At 35.5% G+C, this 12,289-nt stretch overlaps 1 protein-coding gene across 5 annotated transcripts in view; it reads right to left on the reverse strand.

Annotated features, from left to right (window-relative positions):
• GPATCH8 (G-patch domain containing 8) overlaps positions 1-12,289 on the reverse strand; it is a 99,879-nt gene that overhangs the window by 74,823 nt on the left and 12,767 nt on the right. The window lies entirely within an intron of this gene.

Below are 12,289 nucleotides of genomic sequence, written 5' to 3' on the forward strand. Positions count from 1 at the left end.
TGAGTCCTGAACTGACCTATGTCAAAAGACTAAAGATTTCAGTATAGCCTAAATTAATTCAGTGTATAGAATGATATGACAACTTGATTGTTAACCTAACAAAAAGTTACTTTGCTTTTTCAAGGTAAAATTAAAATTGTAGTTTAATAAATAAGACTTGATGATGGAGAGCTCTATCACGTAATCTGCCATATTGTATTATAAATATTAGGTTCCCCTCACCAGACTGTGATGTCCTTAAGAAAAAGAACTAAGTCTTGTTTATCTCTTACAACCCAAACACTTAATATGGTAGTTAAACATCAGAGAACAATTAGGGGCTAAAATTGTGTGGTAGTAATTAACAAGTTCTAGAACTAGATAGTGGTGGTGATTACAGTGTACAACACTGTTAATATACTTAATGCCACTGAACTGTACACTTTAAAATGATTAAAATGATAAATTTTATGTTATGTGTATTTTATCCAAATAAAAATAAGAAAACTAAATTGTATAGTAGAGTCTATCCAAAAGAAAAAAGGAATAACGGGATAGGAATGGGTTTTCCAAACACAAAAACAAAACATAAAAATTAAAAATTTAACACCTGCTTCTTGGCATTTTAATTTCTACTTTAAAATTTAAAAATTTAACAGTTAATTAAAAGGTGTTAATTGCAAAATACTTCTAAATTCTTAGATAATAAACATCCCAGGCTGCTCCTTAGCTCAGAGGGTTAGAGCACAGCCTTGTAACATCAAGGTCAAGAGTTCAGATTGCAATACTGGCCAGCTGCCAAAAATAAACAAACATCCCAACACTTAGATTAACTGAAACCTCACAATATAATAGAAAACTGACGTACAGCCAAGTCACATAATTTCACTCAATAGCTCCATAATGATAAAAGAATAATCTCAACCTACCAACAATAATTGTATACCACTTTTAAAGTAATTAAGCCTTTAGAGTATTTAACTTAGGATAACCATGTGATTGTTTTAAATAAAGAGAATTGCACCCAAATTTATCACTATCAAATATGTATAATAAGAGCACATTTACAGATATTAGAGAATTACCAAGTAATTCTACAAAAAAAAAAAAAAGAGGCATCTTCTAGGAAAAGCCATTCCAGTTCATCCTTGCTGGATGAAATATCACTACTTGTTTTTCCAAACTGATAATGAACCACTACCAAAATCTTCTCTTAATCTTAGACTTTAAAGTTGTTTTAGAAAATCCTTATGGAAGTGCCGGCCCGTGGCTCACTTGGGAGAGTGCTGGCTCACTTGAGAGAGTGCGGTGCTGATAACGTCAAGGCCACAGGTTCGGATCCCTATATAGGGATGGCTGGTTCTCTCACTTGGGAGAGCGTGGTGCTGACAACACCAAGTCAAGGGTTAATATCCCCTTACCAGTCATCATAAAAAAAAAAAAAAGAAAGAAAAGAAAATCCTTTTGTAGATTACAAACTACTATCAGCAAACACCAGGTTCCAAATAAGATGCTTAACATGTTTCTAAATACAGATAGCTAATTAAAAGTTTCAAATCATTCTGGATCTATCAATATAAATCAGGATTAATATAGTTTGACTGGTTAGAGCACGATGTTGATAACACCAAGGTCAAAGGTAATTATCCCCATACCAGCCAACTGCCAAAAAAACAAAAGAAAATACACAACTACATATATAGTTTGAGTCCACAAAAAGACCCACACGTTTATGATTAACTGATCTCCAACAAAGGTGCAAAGACAATTCAATACAGAAAAGATAGAATTTTCAATAAATAGTGCTAAAAAAAAAAAGCCTCAATCCATACTTTGAATGATAAAAAATTAAAATGTATTTGCATACCTAAATGTAAAGCCTAAAAAATAAAGATTCTATAAGAAAATCTTTCCGGCTTCAGGCTAGACAAAGATTTCTTAGACACAACCCAAAAGCACAACCCATAAGAGCAAAAACTGATAAACTGGACTGGGAGAAAATTTTTACAAATCTCTTACCTTATTTAGACAAAACAAAACAGAACAAAACAAAACAAAAAAACACTTGTGTCCAGAATATATAAAGAACTCACAAAACAGAGTAAAAAAGCAACCCAATTTTAAAAGTATGCAAAATATTTAAACAGACATTTCATCAAAGAAGATATATAGCACGTGAGCACATGTGCATGATACAGCAAATAAAGACATGTACACTCAACATCATAAATCATTAGTGAAATACAAACTAAAACCACAAGACAATACCACTACATGCCTATTAAAATGGCTTTTTTAAAAAAACTGACAATACCAACATCTGATGAAACTGAAGAACAAGAACTCTCATACATTGCTAGTGGGAATGTAAAATGATACAGCCAACTCTGAAAAACAATTTGGCAGTTTATTATAAATTAATCATACAGTTATCACATAACTCAACAATACTGTCCCTAGGTATTTACCCAAGTGAAACAAAAACCTATTTTCACAAAAAACCCTGTCTATGAATGTTTATACTGTAATAGCTTTATGTGTACAACGGAAATTACCCAAATGTCTGTTCTGGGAAATGGATTTGAAAAACTATGATACACCTATACAATGGAATATTACTCACCAATAAAAAGGAATTATTCACACAAGCAATAAACACAGACGATCTCAAATTCATTATGCTAGGTAAAAGAAGCCACACTCAAAAGGCTTTCCCTTTATATGACATTCTGGAAAAAGGAAAACTAAAGAAAAGAAAGATCAGTGGTTACCAGTGGCTATATACTGATTGTGATGGTGGTGACATTATGGCACGTTCTGTCAAAAGTCAAACTGTAAATTAAAGGGGATAAATTTTACTATATCTTAATCATACTTTAGTTTTTTAAAAAAGGGCAGGAAAAGGCATTATTTCTACATCTCCCCCATAAAAATATTTTTTAAACATTTAAAAAGTATAAATCCTGCTCTGTAAGCAGATTACAGTTGTGGTTATGTGAATCTTTACATGTGCTAAAATTCATAGACCTGCACACCAAAATAAAAGTAAATACTTAAAAGTTTTGTATATTACATAATAGCTAGAGGAATGTTCTTGCCACAAATAAATGATAAATGCATGAGGTGATGGATACACAAACTATCCTGACTCCATTATTATAAAACATATATAGGTATCAAAACATCAGATTGTACCACATAAATATGTACAATTATGTCAATTAAAATAAATTTTTAAAAATGTTTTAAAAAATTAAAAAATAAAAATAATAAGTCAGCTGGATGGTTAGTTAGCTCAGTTGGTTAGAGCATGGTGCTGGTAACACCAAGGTCCAGGGTTTGATCCCTACACCAGCCAGCCACCAAAATAAATAAACAAACAAAAAGTCAACACTACTATATGATTTTTTTTTAAATCAAAAATAAAACAAACTAAAATACATGCATATAACAGCTCTAGAATATATAAGAACCTGGTAGTAGAAGTTAACTGTTTGAGAGAACTGCATTCCTAAGAGACAAGAGATGAGAGGGAGACCCTATTTTTAACTGCATTTTTTTTCCTTCTGGGTTTTATTGTATTTTAAAATATTCCATCAGAAATTTATGTTTAATGGTGTTGATTCAAAAATATATGTAGTTTTCTTTTAAAAGTTCAAAGATAAACACAAAGTGAGATCATACTATTAGGACACTATTTTAAAACTTTTTTTAAGCTTAAACATTACAACAGGTCACAAGCTCACCTCATTTTCTTGCCAATCATGTCAATAATTGACACCAGGTACAAACACAATTCAGCAGAGAAATGACAGTATTTTCAATACGTGGTGCTTTTAAAAAGTACTACAATCCATTCTTTGTACCCTAACAAAAAACTAACTCAAAATGCACTGCATACCTAAATGTAAAACCTAAAGTGATAGAGGGTGACCAGAGTCATTCTTTTGCTGTTGAGAAGATAGCTATTAAAAAAATGGGCGTGTACCAATCAACCACAATGTAATCCCAACTCTAATAAATTTCAACTTAAAAATTAATCAATTAGGATGGGGAAAAATAACAATAATGAGAGACATCAAACCATCTGGATTCAGAAATTAAAATCTTTTACCCAGGGTTGGCATGTGGCTCACTTGGGAGAGTGTGGTGCTGATAACACCAAAGCCATGGGTTCAGATCCCTATACAGGGATGGCCAGCTGGTTCACTTGGGAGAGCGTTGTGCTGACAACACCAAATCAAGGGTTAAGATCCCCTTACTGGTCATCTTTAAAAAAAAAAAAAAAAAACTTTTAACCAAATGATCTTTTCAATGAAATCAAATTTATACATTAAAAAGTAAAAGTACACTGCTGACATTTTTACTAACTCACATTCCAAATTAGAGACTGTTTAGAAAAGAAAACTCAGAGATGAACTCAATTTTAACAATTTACTCCTGCGATCTTGCTAAACTACACTTGTAACAGCTACCTTTTGAGTACCTATTAATAGCTATTAGGCTCTGCATATTTCACAGGCATCATCATTTCAATTAGTCCTCTCAATGACCCAACAAGGTAGGTATCATTCATTATTTCCTTCCACTGCCAGATGTAGAACTTGAGGGTGTTAAGAAATTTGCTCAAAGCTACTTAAATGGTAAGTGGAAAAAGCCCAAATTCCAAACCCAAACTTTTATAACTTCAAAGCTCATGCTCTTTCTTTCTACTATACTACTTTGTGACTTTCTTTTTTTTCCAGGAGGAAAAGGCAAGGGAAGGTGAGGGAGAAAACTGGGAAAAGAACATCATTTTCCAGAGCTTTTATAAATTTAAAATGCAGACAGTATTCACTGCAGCATTCCTCTAATATGAAGTTACTTTTAAAAATTCATGGAGGCTTTCAGTCAAGATGGTGGAATAGATGGTCCCCGGAGTCACTCTCTCCCACAAATCAACCAATTTCCAACTGTAAAAAAGCAACAGCAGCCAAGCTGGGGCTTCTAGAGCTCAGGGGAAGAGGAGGAGAGACCTATAGAGTTCATGAAGGCGGGAGAAGCCACAATGAGAGAAAGAAAAAACTGCTTGGAGTGTTTTGGGCCACAGCTGCTTTAAGGCTGGAGCAGCAGGGCACACAAGCAGGAGCTGGCAAAAGCCACAGCTGTGCCCTTCTGATGGAGGTGCTTGGAGGCGGCAGGGGAGAAGGGGGCAACAGCAAGACCACTAATAGGGTTCCCGTGGACACACACAGGAGCAAGAAACCACAACAACTGAAAAAAAGGAGCCATTCAGAGGCCAGTGAGTCACTACAAGGGACTGGTGATGGCCCGACCCATGGGGAGTATTTGGAGCGTGGGAAGTCGGGGAGACAGGCCTACCAGGAGAACACTAGAACAGAGCAAGGACAGCCATCCACCGCCCCCCTCCAGTCAGTGCAAGACCACTGAAAAGAGACTGGTCAAGAATAAAGAATTGCATGGGGTGTAGTTTGATGAAAGACTCAGGCCCAGATCAGAGTTTCTACACAACCCAGGTGCACCGGCTCTCTGGAGAGCCAGAAGTACCTATAAGGTCAACCATTAAACCCTGAGCTGCACAAAAAGCCTTCCCTAGGGAAAAAGCAGCAAAGCAGCAATTTAGCTCAACCACAGAGCTCAAGTACTGGTTCCCACAGGAAGTTCCCCATTTTAGAAGCAAAGGAAAAAATTAATTCCTGCCCAAGCACACCACCAGTACCTAGGGGCCCTCCAGGGAACCTGAGGCATGAAGCCAGGGGCCAGAACCCCCCCTCCCACAACCAGGCACACCACCAGCACCTCAGAACCTGCCCAGGGACCTGAGGTATGGAGCCAGGGACCAGACGAACCCCCCCCCCCACAACCAGGCACACTGCCAGTGCCAAGGAGCATGCCAATAACATCACCTCCATGTTGGTGGTCCACCATAGCCACCACAGTAACTACTGCTGCTGCGAAGGCAGCTAGACATTACGACCACCACACAGATGGTCCACCAGCCACTGCAGTCCACTGACACAAGGAGAGTCACCAACAGAGACCAAAGAAAGGAATATGTCTCTCTCAATAAAGCCCATTCCGGAGTGACAGAAGAAGAATCTGCTCTACAATAATACCGGGGGACCTGAACACACCTCTCAGCATTGGACAGATCATCTAGGCAACAAATCAACAGAGTAACCATTACTCTTTCAGAGGGAGAAAAGAAATCTAGGGTTATCAGTGGTGGGAGGGGGAGGGAGAGGGGGATAGGGAGAGATTGGACAACGGGCATAAAGAATAAGTACAATTTATAACCAATATATATGCTAGTAATATTGATTTGATCAACATATGTCAACATTGAACCCCCAAAATATGTATAATCAATTATGATTCAATAAAAATTTTAAAATAAATAAATAAAACAAAAAACCCAAAAAATTCATGGAAAGATTTGCATTCTTTTAATTCTATTCTTCCACAAACTTTTTGAACTACCCTCATGCATGTGTGTGTAAATATATTTTTTTTTTCTTTTTTTAAGTGGAAACAAATGTCCAATAGGAAAAAGTTTAATACTATTTTATTAATTCAACAAACTATTAGGGAGTCATCAAAATAGTTAAAAACTATATAGAAATACATTAATTTTAAATCCAATGGAAGGAGAAAGGGTGGTTAACTGATTGCAATTGTGCAAGCCTATTTATGTGGACAAGAATTAGGCAGTGGGTCTGCAAATCTGACAGGAGCTGTGTTAGGGTAGTGAAATAACAAAAAATATAGTCTCAATTATTAAAAATAAGCATTAGAGCTTAAGAGAAAAAAAGTCCATGTTTCATTACTAAGCATATATGTATACGTGTGTATGTGCATTTACATGTGTGTGTATATGAAGAAAGACATCTAACAAACATACAGTTTTTCAAAAACTTAAGTATCTGCTGATTTTATTTTATTTATTTATTTATTTTTAGAAGATGACCGGTAAGGGGATCTTAACCCTTGAGTTGGTGTTGTCAGCACCACGCTTTCCCAAGTGAGCTAACTGGCTATCCCTATACAGAGATCCAAACCCGTGGCTTTGGCGTTATCAGCACCACACTCTCCCAAGTGAGCCACAGGCCAACCCAGTATCTGCTGATTTTAGTGATGGCAGTTCACTTCAAAAAGCCTGAAAAGAAATATTCCACACAAATGACCATAACTAACTTAGCAAATTGAGAGATTACTTCTTAACATTTACATAAGTATGTTTGATTTGCCCTAACAAATAAAATAAACAAGGCAGTCAATTAGTTGCAACATTTAAGAAATATAAAAACTGTTTATAAGGGCCGGCCCATGGCTCACTTGGGAGAGTGTGGTGTTCATAACACCAAGGCCATGGGTTCGCATCCCTATACAGGGATGGTGGGTTAGCTCCCTTGGACAGCGTAGTGCTGACACCACCAAGTCAAGGGTTAAGATCCTCTTACCAGCCATCTTTTTTTTTTTTTTGTCTTTTTCGTGACCGGCACTCAGCCAGTGAGTGCACTGGCCATACCTATATAGGATCTGAACCCGCGACGGGAGTGTCGCCGCGCTCCCAGTGCTGCACTCTCCCGAGTGCGCCACAGGCTTGGCCCCAGCCATCTTTTTTTAAAAAAAAAACTTTATATTTTTCCCTGTTTTAAAATTTACCATTTTAAAAATTAGGAATCATAACACAGTCACAAAGAATAAGAAATAAACACCTATCATCAAAAAAAGTACTTTTCATACAAGAAAAACTATCAATACATCTTTCATCTCAGTTCTCTAAAGCAGTCATCACCAATTCTAAGTCCTGTTTTCGTTACTAATTCACTGTATGACCTGATGCAAATCATGTCATTTCTCGCCCTTTGTGCCCTCATTTATAAAATGAAGAACTTGAATTAGATATTCTTATTTCTTGGTCTAAAATGCCATGAATTTCCAAATTTAAACTGAATTAAATTAAATTTACCTTCAGAAAAAGGCTTTGATTTCTTTAAAGTTTGTTAACACAAAAACGTAAAGATCATAAACTCCCACAAAAGCAAAATCTTTTTTCTTTTTCAAAAACAAAATCTTAATTTCACCATAATGGGGAATAATGCTTGGTAGTGAAGCATAAAACATTTTTCATCCCCAAAAGAAATATAGCCTCATAACAATGATGTGAAAAATAAGTAAAAGTAAACAAAAAACTAAGTGACTTTTGGTTTGGTGCTAACTTTTTAGATACAATACCTAAGGCATAATCCATGAAAAAAAGAATTGATAAATTGGCTTCATTAAAATTTAACTTTGGCTCTGCAAAAGACAATGTCAAGAAAATGAGAAGACAAGATAGTTTGGCGGTTTTTTACAAAAGTAAATACAGTTTTACCATACAGTCCAGCAATCACTCTCCTTTATATTCACCCAAAGGAGTTGAAATTTTATGTCTACGCAGAACCTGCACACGGATGTTTATAGCAGCTTTATTTGTAACTGCCAAAACCTGGTAGTAACCAGGATGTCCTTCAGTAGGTGAATGGATAAATTGTGACACATTCAGACAATGGAATATTATTCAGCACTAAAAAGGAATGAGCTATCAAGCCACAAAGAGACAGGGAGGAATCTTGAATACATAAACTAAGTGAAAGAAGCCGATCTGAAAAGGCTACATACTATATGATTCCAAATACATAACATTCTGGAAAAGGCAAAATTAAGAAACGAGTAAAAGGATCAGTGGCTGCCAGGGGTGTGGGGGGAAGAAGGGATGAATAGGTGAAGCACAGAAGAGTTTTAGGGCAATAAAACTATTCTCCATGATATATAATGGTGGATACATGTCATTATACATTTGTCAAAACCCACAGAACTACAAGACTGAACCCTTAATGCAATCTATGGACTCTGGTTGATAATAATGCGTCAGTGTTGGTTCATGAATTGTAACAAATGTATAAATGTATTACAGGTATAAGAAACGCGCAGGATGTTGATGGTGGGGGCTGTATCTGTAAAGGAGAGAATGGATATATGGGAAGGAACTCTACACTTTCAGCTCAACTTTGCTGTAGACCTAAAACTGCTTAAAAAATAAAATGTCTATTTTTTTTTAAAGTAAACAAAAACATGGAAATTAGGCTGACCGGTTAGCTCAGTTGGTTAGAGCACCACCTTGTAACACCAAGGTTAAGGGCTCAATCCTGCACCAGCCATCTGCCAAAAAAAAAAAAAAAAAAAAAAAAAAAAAAAAAAAAAAAAAAAATAATAATAATAATAGAGTAAACTCATTTTCAACATTTCTAACACATTTCTTCCAAACAGTATGTCTATTTTAAAACTTTACTACAAAATGGAAAGGTAATAAATTCATAACAATGGTTACCTCTAAGAAATGAAATAGAGAAAGGAAGGCTTTCTCTAATTTCTCACTTGTTATGATGTAGTCTAAACTTTTAATAATATCCACTTTTACTTGTTTTTAATAAGGGGAGCCATGATGTTCTAAAAAAAAAAAAAAATTAAAGACATTACTAGCACAAAGTTTCCTCACCTGTTACAAGAGACTATCAGACTAGGTAACATGTCAAAATGTTAAAAGTTCTACCTATGAGTTCAGCCTACCAAAATGTTTGGAGAAAACCATTTTACCAAAAACATGCTCTTAATGGGAATTAATTCAAATAGTGCAAATCACCTCAAAATGACTGAAAAAATTGAGGGGCAAGAAAAAGGATGTGGAACTACTGAGTCTTTACAGTAGTTAACTTAAAAAAAAAAAAGTCCTGTATAAGACAGATGCTTCACATTTTATTATACAAAAAGGATATGTTATTCTAACCCAACACATAATATTCACTAATTTTCTGCCATCTACTTAGAACTGTTCTTGTATAGAACATATTGATGAAGAAACAGTACTTGGACCCAAGGAACATGCCTATGACGGAGACAGGTAACAGAGAATTACAATATAAGTGTCACACTAGAAGTGTAAACAGAAAGCTGGCGGAGCACAGACTAGGAGGTCAGGCAGGACTTCAAAGTGGAGGTGAGCTGGATCTTAGGCTGGGGGTAGGGGAGGAGTGTGGGACTCTCCCACTAAGAGAATGGTAGGGTACAGGCTGCCTTTGTAGGGCACAGGATTTATTGTCTGATCTATAATTTACTCTGTGTGCAGCTACTCAAGGTCTTTAAGAAAGTGGTATAATAAGATTTGCTTTTAAAAACTGTTTATTAGGATTAAAAAGGTGAAGGGACTGAATATACAGAAAACAAAGGAGAAAATTGTTGGAGAAGATCAAAGACAATAGAGATTTGGAAGAAATTACCTTAAAAACTATCTTAAAATTTTAATTATTAATTAACTAATTATCTTAAAGATTAAGAAAGCTCCATCCTCAAAAAAGAAAAACAGGGCCAGCCCATGGCTCACTCAGGAGAGTGTGGTGCTGATAACACCAAGGCTACAGGTTCAGATCCCAGGATGGCCGGTTGGCTCACTGGGAGAGCGTGGTGCTGACAACACCAAGTCAAGGGTTAAGATCCCCTTACCGGTCATCTTTAAAAAAAAAAAAAAACCCCAGAAAGGAATTGAGAATGGGTATATTTATTGGCCATTAAGGTGGTCAAGGAAAACATATGAAACTCTGCCTCTTTCTATTAACCCAAAGAAGCGAGCAATCCCTGGTTTCCGCTGAAATGCATTCCTGGAAGTAGGAAATCAGATCATTCTAAAGCAAATCTTTTTTTTTCCCAGTAGAAACAATGTTAAATTTCAGATCCATGCTCCCAATGAAGGCTTTATCAAATCAGCCAAATAATGACCGTGTCTAACAATGTTACAAACAAAAACCTACAAGTCAAAGTGCTTGCTTAAAAAAACAGATAATAAAAATTAAGAGTCCCACTATGCTATAGAGTATATATAGCATTTCTGATAAATTGAAATATTATTAAATTAGACCCAAAATTAACATGACAATTACAACATTAATATTAACTAAACATTTGCTTTTTTAAAGTTTTTGGAAACTGAAACAGCCAAGAGGAGCCTAAAGAAACATGACAATTAAATGTAATGTGGTATTCCTGTACAGGATACTGGAACAGAAAAAGATCATTAGGGGAACACAAAGTACGGACTTTAGTTCATAATAATGTATCAATTTTGCTTCATTAGTATGGTAACAAATGTCCCATAGTGATATAAGATGTTCATAATAGGAGAAACTGGGTACAGGGTGTATGAGGTATATAGGAACTCTTGCTACTATCTTAGCTATTTCTCTGTAAATCTAAAACTGTCCCAAAATAAAAGGCTTTTTGAAAGGTCAGTACCGTTATACTCTCCCCTCCACACTAGATACAGCTTCTTTTAGCTTTATAAAATATCTTTAGAAACCTTATTCTAACAAGTTGTGAGATAATGCAGGATCTGGCAATCAGTTGGATTTGGCAGAGTCCTTATCATCTCCATTTTACAAATTAGAAAACTGATATAGATATTAAGTCACAAACTACAAAGCCTTCTGATTCTTAGTCCCATATTCCCACCACTGTACTGTATAAGACCCAAAGTTTAGAAAAATAATAACCTTGCCTCCATAATTCTGAAACAATATTCTCTATAGAAAACAGAGTTAATCAAAATCTTCCAGTTACCATTAAAAGACAAGGAAAGCCTGAGGAACTGTTAAGATTAGAGGAGACAAAGGAGGAATAACTAAATGCCATCAATATGAAATCCTGGATGGGAACCTGAACAGAAAAAAGACATTATTGAAAAAAGTGGTAAAACTCAAATAAGGTCTGTGGTTTAGTTAATAATATTGCACCAGTGTTAATTTCCTAGTTTTGATAACCGCACTATGATTACTGTATGGATACTGTAGTAAGGGATGATGGGTGAGGGTACACAGAATTTTCTGTACTATTTTTGCAATTATTCTATAAATCTAAAATTATTTTAAAATAAAAAACAAAAACCTTCTAGTTATGGAATAATCTCCAAAATACATTATTAAGAGGAAAAAAAAATCAAAGTGCTGAAAAATGTGCTTCCATGCTACCCTTTGGGAAAGTACAGTGGAGAATGCCTGCATATGCATAATGTATTTTGTGAAAGAACCCCCGTGTAATTAGAAATAGTGGTTGCCTTTGAGAAGATTAACTAAGTGGTTTACTTTGCACTCTGAATCCATTTGTGCCTTTTGAATGTTGTAGTAGAAAAGCAAAAAGAGAAAGGAAGGAAAATAAAATGTGATTTCAATTCCCCAGGACACAAACTGTAGTAGCAGTAGTAGTAGTAATGATGATGATG

The sequence above is a fragment of the Cynocephalus volans genome, chromosome 16 (assembly GCF_027409185.1).
Source record: "Cynocephalus volans isolate mCynVol1 chromosome 16, mCynVol1.pri, whole genome shotgun sequence".
NCBI classification, from domain to species: Eukaryota; Metazoa; Chordata; class Mammalia; order Dermoptera; family Cynocephalidae; genus Cynocephalus; species Cynocephalus volans.